Consider the following 13,155-nt stretch of genomic DNA (forward strand, 5'->3'; position numbering starts at 1 on the left):
GGACGCAGATAACCTAAAAAATAGAAAAAACATAAATACACTGCTGATATCCTGGTGGGAAAATAACTAACAAGAAAATAAAATAAAACAAAGGTAGTTAAACAACATCAAAACATATTTATGGCGTCACTTCACCGTCCCACGGAGTGGTAATCTCAGTGGACTTCATGCCTTACAAAATCAAAACACAAGGGTCATCTAATTAATCAATTCCGAATAAGAAAAGGCGGATAAAGATGATATCTAAACTCACCCTGAAATAATACCAAATATTCATAAAAAAGTACAATCCTAGTCTGGTGGTATTCAATCGTCAAGCACAAGCAAATTTCCTAGTGACACAGATGGTGTCCGACAAAATCTCCAAGTGGTGTGAGGGGGTAAAACAAACAAGTCGTAGGTCGCCAAATCACACAAGATCGGCCTAATCCATAAGAAAACCTAAAAACACAACAATAATAAAATAAAATAAACAAAACATATAAACAGAACGAAGACATAACCTCCCATGCGGGTACGTCAATTCTCCAGAATGAGAGACGAAAACAATATCCAACAACATAAATTACAGGTAATTCTAATTTAATTAATAAAAGGAAAAGATAATCAAAACGGGAATATAAGAAATAATCTACAAAATCTACAAATTAATTGCGAAAATATTAACTAGAGAAAGAGAACAAGCGGCGCGCGACATCTAGCATGAACTTAAGCAATCAAAGGATAGGAATTTCAAAAGTGAAAAACCGTAAAATTGTCATCAATATCTTTAAAAAAATATTTTAAAAACTATAATATATTCTACTATATTCTACTCTAAATTAATGAAATAAATTAAATTTCTTTTTTATAACATCTTTATTAGATACGCTTAGTACAATCTTAATTGTTATTCTTATTACAATTAATTTATTACTACTTTTCCTATGTGCTTGGATTAATTAGCAAGCAAGACGAGTGCGAGAAAATACATCAGTATGTATTCCTCAATTATAAAATTACAATTATTTATTAATTATTAACTTATAGCTATAGTTTACACTAATAATACATACTAAATATTCACACAAGTTCGTATGGTTTTGTTCGTTTCAATCTCTTGACATCCTGTGCGCTGTCCAGCACTTGTATTGCTTCCACGTTAGAATGATTTAGTAATCTTCTTTCGTGTTTCAAGGCGAAATCCTGCACAACTTCGCAAATCCATTTGATTTCCAGGTCATCGTGCAGTTCTTCATTGGTTACATAGCGATAGGCATTGGTAATCAATCGAAGAATCTTGTTTTGACAGCGCTGTATGACTAACTGATTTGAATTTTTAGTGCAACCCCATATTTGCACCCCATAGGTCCAAATTGGCTTTATAATTGTATTATAGATCAACCTCTTTGATTTTAGATCAAGTTGAGAGTATCTTCCGACTAACCAGTACAGTTGTTTTATTTTGGTTCTAATGTGTTTTGCTTTTTGTCTAACGTGATGCTTCCAATTTAATCTACCGTCAAGATGATTTCGCCTTAATGCAAAATTAACGTGGATAGATTTGGAGCTATTAAGTTGAATTTTCCAATCTTTTGTCCATTTGTAGATTTTGTTGACTGCCACTTGCACTTTTTCTATTGCCCTAGGCAGAGATATATCTTTGCCATAATAACTGTGTCATCAGCAAAGGTTCCAAGAAGTATTTCTTTTGTTGTTGGAATGTCAGCAGTGTAGAGCAGATACAGGAGAGGTCCTAAGACGCTACCTTGTGGAATTCCAGCCGAGATATTTTTAAATGTCGAGAACGCCATTTCGTGCGATACTCTAAATTTTCTTTCGAATAAATATGACTCCAGCAATTGACAATAGTTACGCGGTAACAATTTGCTCATCTTACAGATTAATCCAAAATGCCAAACCCGATCAAAAGCTTGTGAGACATCCAGGAATATTGCAGGGCAGTATTTCTTTTCTTCAAACGCTCTTTCAATAGCCGCAGTTACTCTGTGCACTGATCGATAGTTGAATGGTGATTTCGAAAACCAAACTGGAAATCTGGTATTGTTACCAAGTGTTTAACACGTTTATATATCAGCTTCTCAAATAGCTTTGATATAGCAGGTAGTAGCGAAATAGGCCTGTAAGATTCGACTTGTTCTGCAGGTTTGTCAGGTTTTTTGAGCATAATTATTTGTGCAACTTTAAAGCATTCCGGGACATGCTTCAGCTTTAAACAGGCATTAAATATATATATCAACATGATGATTGCTTTTCGTGGCAGTTCTTTCAATAATCCAGGTGAAATGTCATCTATACCAGGTGCTTTTTAGGATTGAGGTTATCAATTTCAGTGGCAACTTCCAGTGGAGAAATTAGATTTAGATCTACATCGGGTTGATAAATAGGAGATGTATCCATGGTAGATTATATATCATTTGGCCGAAAAATGTTAGCTAAATATTCTGCGAACAATTCAGCTTTTTCATTGTCGCGTCGAACCCATTCATTTCGATCATTTTTAATAGGCGGTACTCGAATAATTGGTCTTTTAAATCTTCGAGTTGCTTTCCATAGCGAATAATCTTTGTCTGCTTGTGGGCTTAATTCACTTAAATACTTTTGAAAGCAATTCTGTTTATATTACTAATTCTATTAAACGTGGTTTTGTCAGCAGCATTTCTGGTCCTGTGCCATACTCTTCTAGCTTTTCGTCTTTCTTTTATCATTTCTCTAATTTCGAGGGGGTAAAGTACTTCATATTCTGATTTCTCTCTTGCAATTGGAGTAGCATCTTTTGCAGCTGACCGAATTTGTTCAGCTATATGTTTGGTTTGTTGCTCAAGATCATCTATAGTTTTAAGTCTTACTTTTGAACTGATTTGTTCCTGCAGTATTAATCTGAATTTGTCCCAGTCAGTATATTTGTTGGTAAGATTAGGCTTTTTTGCTTTTCTTAGGATTGTCGCGCCCAGTGTTAACAATACTGGAGTGTGATCAGATGTTAGATCGCACAAGATTTCTGTACTAATTTGATTTAATGAAATGCCTTTTGTAATGTAGAAATCCAGCAGGTCTGGGACTTTATTACTATCTGTGGGCCAGTAAGTGGGTTCGCGCCCTGAATGATAATTACAATTTGTAAGGTTAATGGCTTCGAGTAATTCGTTTCCTTTTCCAGGTGTTATTATTCGTGAACCCCAAGCTGTATGTTTAACATTAAAGTCTCCACCAATAATAAACCGTGGGCCTAATTTTGAAAAGATATCTTTATATTGTTGTTGTGTCATTTTATGTCTCGGTGGACAATATATAGCGCCAATATTTATTTCAGCCCCGTTTTTTTCGATACTAATTATCGTAGCTTGTATTTCTTCATTTTTTATCTCTTCTTGTTAGAAATGTTGTATATTTTGTTTAATTATTAAAGTTGTTCTGCCTCGAGCTCGTTCACTGGGGTGTAGTGTCCAGTAAGCATCATAACTCCGTATTTTAATGTAGTTTTTTTTAGAAAAATGTGTTTCCGATATGAGAGCTATATCTATGTTATTTGTTTTTAAGAATAATTCTAGTTCCCGGACTCTTTGATTTAGTCCGTTTGCGTTCCAAGTTATAATTCTTAAAAAAGAATTACTCATTTTGATTTCTCTTTAGCTTGTTTTGGGTAGATTTCCCCAATCCGGATTTCTTCAATTTTTCCACCCTGTCTGCTAACTGACTGAATTTCTGTCTCATTTCGGTCTGGAATTCTTTGAGCAATTTCATCATGTCGACGATAGTTGGCTCGTTGGCCGCAGCTTTCTGCGGTTTCGTATCAATTTGTTTATCATTTGATATTTTGACGTTTATATTTTTGACCGATGGTCTTACGGTTTCATGGTTTTTTTTTATTTTCAACGGTAGATGTTGTTTCAGAGTTTTTAACTTTGTCAATTTGTCTTAAGCGTTGTTCTGCTGTAATTTTCTTTGGCTCGAGTTCTTTTTTTTTTGATATACTGCACATCCTTTATAATTGGCAGGGTGACCTTTTTCATTGCACAACACGCATGTCGCTACACTATTGCGTTGTTTTCTGCACTGAGTTGTGTGATGTTTACCGGCACATTTCACACATCTTGGTTCCCTACTGCAAAAATTTTTAGTGTGTCCAAGATTTTGACAGTTTGTTCATTGTGGTATATTATTATTTTTCTTCGGAGGTTCCACTTTTATCCTACAGTCTAGTAAATAATTTATGTCGTATATATTTTTATTATTTTCCTTTTGTGTCATGTCTACATAGAACAACGGAAAAGTTTTAATTTGTTTTTCGCCATTTACATTTGTTGTCTTTTTCGCTATAGGCGTGACGGTCACTACTTCGTGCCCGCAAGCTCGTAATTCCGATTTAATATCGTCCTGATCTGTTGTGGACGGTAATCCTCTAATGACTACTCTATACCACTTATCACTTTTTAACTGATAAGTGTGATATTCAAGTTTATTGAATGAATTGTTTTTCTTCAACTCAATGAGATGCTTTTTTACATTCCTATAGTCTGTTTCATTGTTAAGGGTTACGTTAATATCATTGTTAGACAAAGCTTTAAACTGCACTCGGTCAGAGGCTACTCCCTTTATTTCTGATCTAAATAAATTAAAATTGCCAACACTGCTTACCTTGATCGGAGGGGGCAGAGGGATTTTGTTTTCTTGCTTCTTTTTTTTAATATTTATACCACTTTTTGCGATTGGCGATGGCGTCATCTGAGACTTCTTCCTCCTTTTATCCTTCTTGTTTGTTACTTCGGTCCAGTCAGACTGTTCCCCTACCTCTAATGCTAGTTCGTCTTCATCCGTGTAATAGTCTTCTGCATAATTAGTATATCTTTTTGGTGTATCTTGCGTGTGACCTTGCAGTTGCAAACGAATACAGAAACAGAAACAGAAAATTGGGATAAATATAGCACGAAACAGATAGAGAATACAAAAAATAGAATCCCTATTGCAAGAGAGTATTCTCCAGCAGTCCTCGCCAGGCCAGTGATGATGGATGTAAGCACGCAGACCGACATCAGCAGAAGAATCGAGATGACTACCGTGGAGTTACAGACCGAAAGTACATCCAATACGATCTGTACGTACAATGAGGTCGCGGCGACAAAAAAGAATAATGAAAATAAAACACTGTCGAAGCCACAAAAAGCCCAGTCAAAGGCATCGAAATCCACCAGACATAATCTAGAATGGCAAAATCCGAAACAGATTAATAATATACACGAACTTAAAATCAGAAAGGAAAAAGCAAGTGACGCTGAGACATTAGCCGCCATCAGAGGCAAGCTAACCCGTAAAGAGTTAGCAGGAGATGGCCTCAAACACGTAAGAGTACACAGACATGGACTGGTATCACTGATCTGTAAAGATCAGAAACAAAAGAAAGACCTGATAGAAAAAATAAGCTCTGTACATGGTATCAAAATCGATAATAGTGAAAAACGTCCCAAATTAAGAATCCCAGGGGTATCCAGGGAGATCACAGACCAACAAATAATAGAAGATCTGGCTGATCAAAACGAAGAGAATATGAACATCATCCAAGAAGAAAGAAAAAAGACTGACAACAACGAAGAACCAGAAGAAATCATCAAGGTAGTAAAGAAATATATATGCAAAAACCCAGAAAGAAACAACGTTATAATCGAAACAATTCCCAGCATATACAGAGCAGTGTTAAAAAAGGGCAAAGTCTTTGTAGGGTACTTGAGACAATTCGTTGATGATTTCAACGCAATTTTACTATGCTATAAATGCAGCAGATTCGGGCACAAGCAGATACATTGTAGAAGCGCACAGTGTTGTTATATATGTGCTGGACCGCACGGGGGAAGGGACTGCAAGAGTAGCACCACGAATTGTGCGAACTGCAAATGAGCAGGAGCACCGGAGGTAAACTCCAACAATAGAGTAAATGATAGAACCTGTCCAATATACAAGAAAAGAAAAGAAGAAGCCATCGAAGAAATGAAACAGAAATGGCTCTAAAAATCCTACAGATAAACATCGAAAAAGGCATCCAGGCCAGCACGCTCATGAGAGCGAAAGCCGACAAAGAAAAATACGACATAATCTTGGTGCGAGAACCAGCAACAAGAACTAAGAAATGTCGGGACCGGACAAAGTCAGAGTCAAACTATTAGACTGCGATTTACTAATCACCAACGTATACGCGCATCAGACAGGAGACAACATAAATTGCTTAGAAGAAAAAGAAGAACAATGGCAGAAATACCAGAAGAAATGGATAGTAGCTGGTGATTTTAATGCCAAGCACACTTTATGTTTATTGTATAACAACAAAGGTTCAAATCTGATAATCTAGACCATATCATACCGACTGGAATTAGTGCAGAATGAACAAACAGCTCCCACCTTTATCAGTAGTAGTGGAAACAGCAACATTGATGAGTGACGAGAAGTGAACGTGATCAACTGGACGGTACAAGAAACTGAAGAGACACTAAGCGACCACAAACACATCCTCTTCGAAATAGAGGGTAAACCCCAGAGAAATAAGACATCGAAGAAAAAGTTTGATTACCACGGGACCAGCTGGCAAAGAGTCACTGACGGGTTGCTAGTCGCGAGTACAGAAATAAGGGCGACGATGCAAATAGACGAAATTGAAAAACAAGCGGAGCAAATGCAAGCAGCTTTCAAGAAATCTACTAAACTGTTAAAAACAACCACCATAATAATAAAACAAGACAACGAATGATGGGATGGAGAACGCCAACAGAAGAAATTGGAACTTAGAAGAAAATCCGATTCGATCAGACGAGAAGACGGGGATAAGACCGACCTCGTGATTCCCTCACTCCCTATGGAGTAATGAAGCGAGCATTCAAGAAGCTTGTCAAAGAAAAGAAGAAGAAGCATGTAGAAGAAATAATTATAAATAGAAAACACATTCGACATTGAACCATGGCATAGAGTCTGGAAAATAATAAAGACTCTAGGAGTCAGCAGGGGGAAAATAGTTGAAATAATGGAAGATGCCGAACCGGGCAATATGTATAACCTGGAGAAAGAAAAGGTAGAAAAATATCATCCAAAACAAGAGGAGGAAGAAAAAGAACAACTTGTAAGGATCATGACAAGGGTCACCAATGGAGAATGGAGCAAACAAGAAGAAGACGAAGAAGAAATACAAGAAGCTGAACTAGACTGGGTCATAATGAACTTAAAAAACAACAGGTAATCAGCAACAAAATCGAGTTCGGAATAGAGAAGGGGTGCCCATAAGGGTCGAGCATAGGCCCGACTCTATGGTTGATTAATATCAACTCCTGGTTCGATAAGATAGCTGATATTGACACACAACAGACACATGTGAGAGCACAAACGTTCGCCGACGACGAAATCATCGCAATCAGCCATCGAACACCTACTGAAATTAAAGAAGAATGGAACAAATGCTGGCGCAAATGCTTAGAATGGAAAGAATATTCAAGAGCACATTACAATATAGAAAAATCGGAAACTATGATATATCCAAAGGAGATCCCCTTTACGATGGAAGAATTGAAGAAAAGAAGAAATGACCGCAAGAGATAAATCCCAGTAGTAACCAGGAGGACCAGATTTCTGAAGATAGGAATTAAATTAAACGAAGAAATCATAACTCCTAAAGACCAGATGAGGTAATTGGGAGTAATATTGGATAAGACAAAAATATACATTAACAATCTGAATGCGATTAAAGAAAAGGTCGAAACCGTCGTCGCCAAAACGGCGGGATCCATAAGCAGGAAGTACGGAAATAAGGTAAGGGACATAATTAAAAATGTATACGAGAGAGTCGTAAAGCCAGCCATATTATAAGGGTCCGAGAAATGGGGACGGTACGTAAATAAAGTACACACTCAGAGGAAGCTAAACGCGATTCAAAGATACGCCCCAATACTAATCACCGGCGCGTTTAAAACAGCACCGACGAGCGCGCTACAAGTAATCGCAGGAGTAGTTCCTCTACCAATAGAAGCCGAACCAAGAGCATGAGCGGCAGAAAAATGCGGTTATAGACAAGGCCCGCCAAGGGCGGAGTAAAAATACATGTGCTGGCCATGGGAAAAACCGTGGATTCGTTGGGGACCGAGCAGTACGAGATAGGAAGACACATAGCGAAGGTATGGATGGATGCTAATGTGAAGCAGGAAAAAGCAGGAGCGACGGGACGGAGGAAGAGGCATGCATCAGGCTAGAAGAAAATGGAATTAACAGAGATTAGCTGAATTTCTAGCCATACAATAAGCCATAAGAATACTAGAAGAAAAACATGGCGATATGCATGCCGTCAACACTTACAAGCACTGCAAAACAGTAGGGTTTGAAAGTTTAGAGCTAAACCGAAAAGCAGTGCAACTGATAACAAACCATGGAAACATGGAAGCATACATCAAGAGATTCATACTGGAAATCACGTAAGGAGTATGCGGATGCAGCCAAGATCAAGAAGATAGTCATCATAAATTAATGCACAAACGCCGAAAGGTTGAGCGCCAGAGATCTTTATAAAATTCCGAATGATCAGATGGAAATGAGAAATGCACTCAACAAAACAAACAAGAAGAAAATTGAAATATTGAATGATTGGGCAAACAAAGTTATTAATGAAGAAAATATCGCTGAAGTCCAGCAATCCCAGAACTGACAACTGATAATAACAAAAACAACAAGAAGAAATCAGTAATATAAACCCTCATTATTAATTAAACCAATAAAGCACAATACGAATAATAGCTATGTCAAGATAACTCTCTATACATATAAGAGATGCCCCTTGAGAAACATAGAGATAGGCACAGACAATTCCACAATCCCACAAATAGACATTCAAAATGATTAATATTAGGCATACTATTATTAGATGTTAGCGCTACTGCATGCAACTATTACATAGTTTTTTAAGTCAAAATAATGGTTGCTATAATAAAAGCATCATTAAGTAATTAATATAATAATAATAAGCAAGAAAAAAAAGCCAAATTATAGGAACCATTAAACAATTAAAATAAGCTGACCATCCGGAACGACGAGCATGGGAGAATATGCTTCAATCATGTAAAACGGCATGGAGAAGATCGAGAGGTGCTGATGGTTTGCTTTAGTGTGAGCAATAGCACTACAGATCCGCACCTTCATCACATACACAATCATAGGAGTCTCGTTTTGTCGCCCAACCTACCTAAAAATAAAGAGAATAAGTAAATGGGGTTAAGGACTGCTCAAATAGACAAATAATATCAAAATCCATGAAGAAATACAAATTTTCTAATTTACCAAATGAGATGGCATAAATTCATATCATCTCATATCGTCAAGGTCGTATCTATCTTCGCAAAATAACCTCCTAACAACCTTTGCATAAAACACAATCATTTAAAACAATCATTCAAAGGACAGAGACACACCTCATAAAACAAGACAAATAATACTCATCTTATGGTGTAGAAAACTAGCAAATTCATAGTATCAATAGTCCCAAAATGCTTTCCACCACTAGGACACAATCAATTCCATCAACTCTGCCAAAGAATCCCTAACCTAAAACATAAAAAATCATAAATAAACTGTTGATATCCCTATGAGAGGATGATTGGCAATAAAAGTAGTTGAACAATATGAAACACATTCACGAAGTTACTGCACCGACCCACGGGGTTGTAATCTCAATAGACCTCATACCTTGCAAATCAAAACACATAAGTCATCTAATTAATACATTTTCGAACAGATAAGTCTAATAAAAACAAATATAATATTCAACATACCCGAAAGTACCCAAGCAAAAGTAAAATCCTAATCTGATAGCGTTTAATCATCGAGTACAGAAGGGCTGCATGGTGCCACGGATAGCTTCGGATATATCATCTCCAAATAAATCACGGTCAATTCTGCCAAAGAATCTGGACGCAGATAACCTAAAAAATAGAAAAAACATAAATACACTGCTGATATCCTGGTGGGAAAATAACTAACAAGAAAATAAAATAAAACAAAGGTAGTTAAACAACATCAAAACATATTGACGGCGTCACTTCACCGTCCCACGGAGTGGTAATCTCAGTGGACTTCATGCCTTACAAAATCAAAACACAAGGGTCATCTAATTAATCAATTCCGAATAAGAAAAGGCGGATAAAGATGATATCTAAACTCACCCTGAAATAATACCAAATATTCATACAAAAGTACAATCCTAGTCTGGTGGTATTCAATCGTCAAGCACAAGCAAATTTCCTAGTGACACAGATGGTGTCCGACAAAATCTCCAAGTGGTGTGAGGGGGTAAAACAAACAAGTCGTAGGTCGCCAAATCACACAAGATCGGTCTAATCCATAAGAAAACCTAAAAACACAACAATAATAAAATAAAGAATGAGAGACGAAAACAATATCCAACAACATAAATTACGGGTAATTCTAATTTAATTAATAAAAGGAAAAGATAGTAATCAAAACGGGAATATAAGAAATAATCTACAAAATCTACAAATTAATTGCGAAAATATTAACTAGAGAAAGAGAACAAGCGGCGCGCGACATCTAGCATGAACTTAAGCAATCAAAGGATAGGAATTTCAAAAGTGGAAAACCGTAAAATTGTCATCAATATCTTTAAAAAAATATTTTAAAAATTATATTATATTCTACTATATTCTACTCTAAATTAATGAAATAAATTAATGTTCTTTTTTATAACATCTTTATTAGATACGCTTAGTATAATCTTAATTATTATTATTATTACAATTAATTTATTACTACTTTTCCTATGTGCTTGGATTAATTAGCAAGCAAGACGAGTGCGAGAAAATACATCAGTATGTATTTGTAGCGAATTGAGGCATGTCGAATTTTACATCGTGGAATAACGGTCTACAAAATACCCAGAAATATAATCCCAGATGTTGAACACGGGCGGGGTGCCAATTGGAACCCGACACCGAATAGCTGGCGGCAACCCCGAGACGTTTATCTGGGATATTATTGAAGGGTATTTCGGTCATTCAGTGCTCAACCCTCGTTTGGTTTAGACGTGCCACCATCGACTGCCCAAGCCTCGTCAACAGGTAACTCCGCTGCCATCCGTTTCATTATTTGTATTTTTTATATTGCTTTTATATTGTCAATAAATAACGGTCACATAATGTAAACACCACTGTTTCATTTCGATTTACCTCCATTCACCGAGCCACATCATTTTTACCCTAAAGTGGTGACCCCGACGTGATCTTTCGGAAAATTGAATTTGGACTCGTGAATGGAGGGTACGTGGAACATGGTGTTTGGTATGTATTTTACGTGGCCGTTATATTTTTTTTTGTTTCAAAATTTTAAATATATTTAATTCGATTCCTTTTCAATTTTACCTTCTAGATTCATTTTCATTTTATTCCGATTAATTTCATTATTTCCAATTCATTTTTTTAAATTTTTTTTTCTCAAAATTTTATTTCACAATCTTTTGGAATATTTTTACGTCACTGCTTAATCATCAGCGTCTCGGCTAAACATTTCTTTCGGCGCTATGTTTAAATCATAATGTCTTCCTTCGCTCGCCGTCTCCGTCATAATGGCAGATATTTTGATTTAAAAGGCTTTGGGCAGCTTCGGTCGGATACCGTCGTTATTTGTTTTTTATGAATTAACCTAACGTATGTGACTACGGATTAGTCACAGAGCAGCTCCAGAAGCTAGGTACCGATTGCACTCACCGTAGACTCGTCATGTCTTCGCCGAAGTACCAGAATTGCTAACGTCTCGTCGTCGAAGAAAATAAGCTACCACGTCGTCGAACAGTCGATCCTCCCACAGCGTCGATTACGGGAGCCCTGTCTGAAGAATAGCTTGTTTTCAACGTCGTCGATGGACCACATTCAAGTGCCAAAGCGACGATGATGCAACGGTATCTGTAGGACCGGAAGATATCAACAGCCGTACCAGATCACAACCGTTTCGAACTATCATATTTTTTACACAGCCCTTTTTGTTTGGCATATTTTTTTTTTTTGTATTTGATATTTTTTTTGCAAATATTTTTGTATTTTTGTTGAAGTAATTTTATGTAAAATTCTGGCAGGGGAGTATTGTAGCGAATTGAGGCATGTCGAATTTTACATCGTGGAATAACGGTCTACAAAATACCCAGAAATATAATCCCAGATGTTGAACACGGGCGGGGTGCCAATTGGAACCCGACACCGAATAGCTGGCGGCAACCCCGAGACGTTTATCTGGGATATTATTGAAGGGTATTTCGGTCATTCAGTGCTCAACCCTCGTTTGGTTTAGACGTGCCACCATCGACTGCCCAAGCCTCGTCAACAGGTAACTCCGCTGCCATCCGTTTCATTATTTGTATTTTTTATATTGCTTTTATATTGTCAATAAATAACGGTCACATAATGTAAACACCACTGTTTCATTTCGATTTACCTCCATTCACTGAGCCACATCATTTTACCCTAAATATTCATCAATTATAAAATTACAATTATTTATTAATTATTAACTTATAGCTACAGTTTACACTAATAATACACACTAAATGTTCACACAAGTTCGTATGGTTTTGTTCGTTTCAATCTCTTGACATCCTGTGCGCTGTCCAGCAGTTGTATTGCTTCCACGTTAGAATGATTTAGTAATCTTCCTTCGTGTTTCAAGGCGAAATCCTGCACAACTTCGCAAATCCATTTGATTTCCAGGTCATCGTGCAGTTCTTCATTGGTTACATAGCGATAGGCATTGGTAATCAATCGAAGAATCTTGTTTTGACAGCGCTGTATGACTAACTGATTTGAATTTTTAGTGCAACCCCATATTTGCACCCCATAGGTCCAAATTGGCTTTATAATTGTATTATAGATCAACCTCTTTGATTTTAGATCAAGTTGAGAGTATCTTCCGACTAACCAGTATAGTTGTTTTATTTTGGTTCTAATGTGTTTTGCTTTTTGTCTAACGTGATGCTTCCAATTTAATCTACCGTCAAGATGATTTCGCCTTAATGCAAAATTAACGTGGACAGATTTGGAGCTATTAAGTTGAATTTTCCAATCTTTTGTCCATTTGTAGATTTTGTTGACTGCCACTTGCACTTTTTCTATTGCCCTAGGCAGAGATATATCT

General features: G+C 36.7%; 2 long non-coding RNA genes across 2 annotated transcripts in view; both read right to left on the reverse strand.

The window, feature by feature from the left end:
• Positions 1–313: 313 nt before the first annotated feature.
• Positions 314–9,347, reverse strand: LOC143205906 (uncharacterized). The gene is made up of 3 exons (XR_013007983.1): positions 9,301–9,347; positions 9,157–9,205; positions 314–441 (listed from the first exon to the last, which is right to left on the reverse strand). It is a non-coding gene; the product is annotated as an uncharacterized LOC143205906 (long non-coding RNA).
• Positions 9,348–10,238: 891 nt separating this feature from the next.
• The window catches only part of LOC143205901 (uncharacterized), a 33,841-nt gene continuing 30,924 nt past the window's right edge, over positions 10,239–13,155 (reverse strand). Inside the window, exon 2 of the long non-coding RNA XR_013007976.1 lies at positions 10,239–10,369. This is a non-coding gene — a long non-coding RNA (uncharacterized LOC143205901). The remainder of the gene's footprint in view (positions 10,370–13,155) is intronic.

This window comes from Rhynchophorus ferrugineus, unplaced genomic scaffold (assembly GCF_030347505.1).
Source record: "Rhynchophorus ferrugineus isolate W39M unplaced genomic scaffold, kcgeb_rfMv2 rfM30, whole genome shotgun sequence".
In the NCBI taxonomy this organism is placed as follows: Eukaryota; Metazoa; Arthropoda; class Insecta; order Coleoptera; family Curculionidae; genus Rhynchophorus; species Rhynchophorus ferrugineus.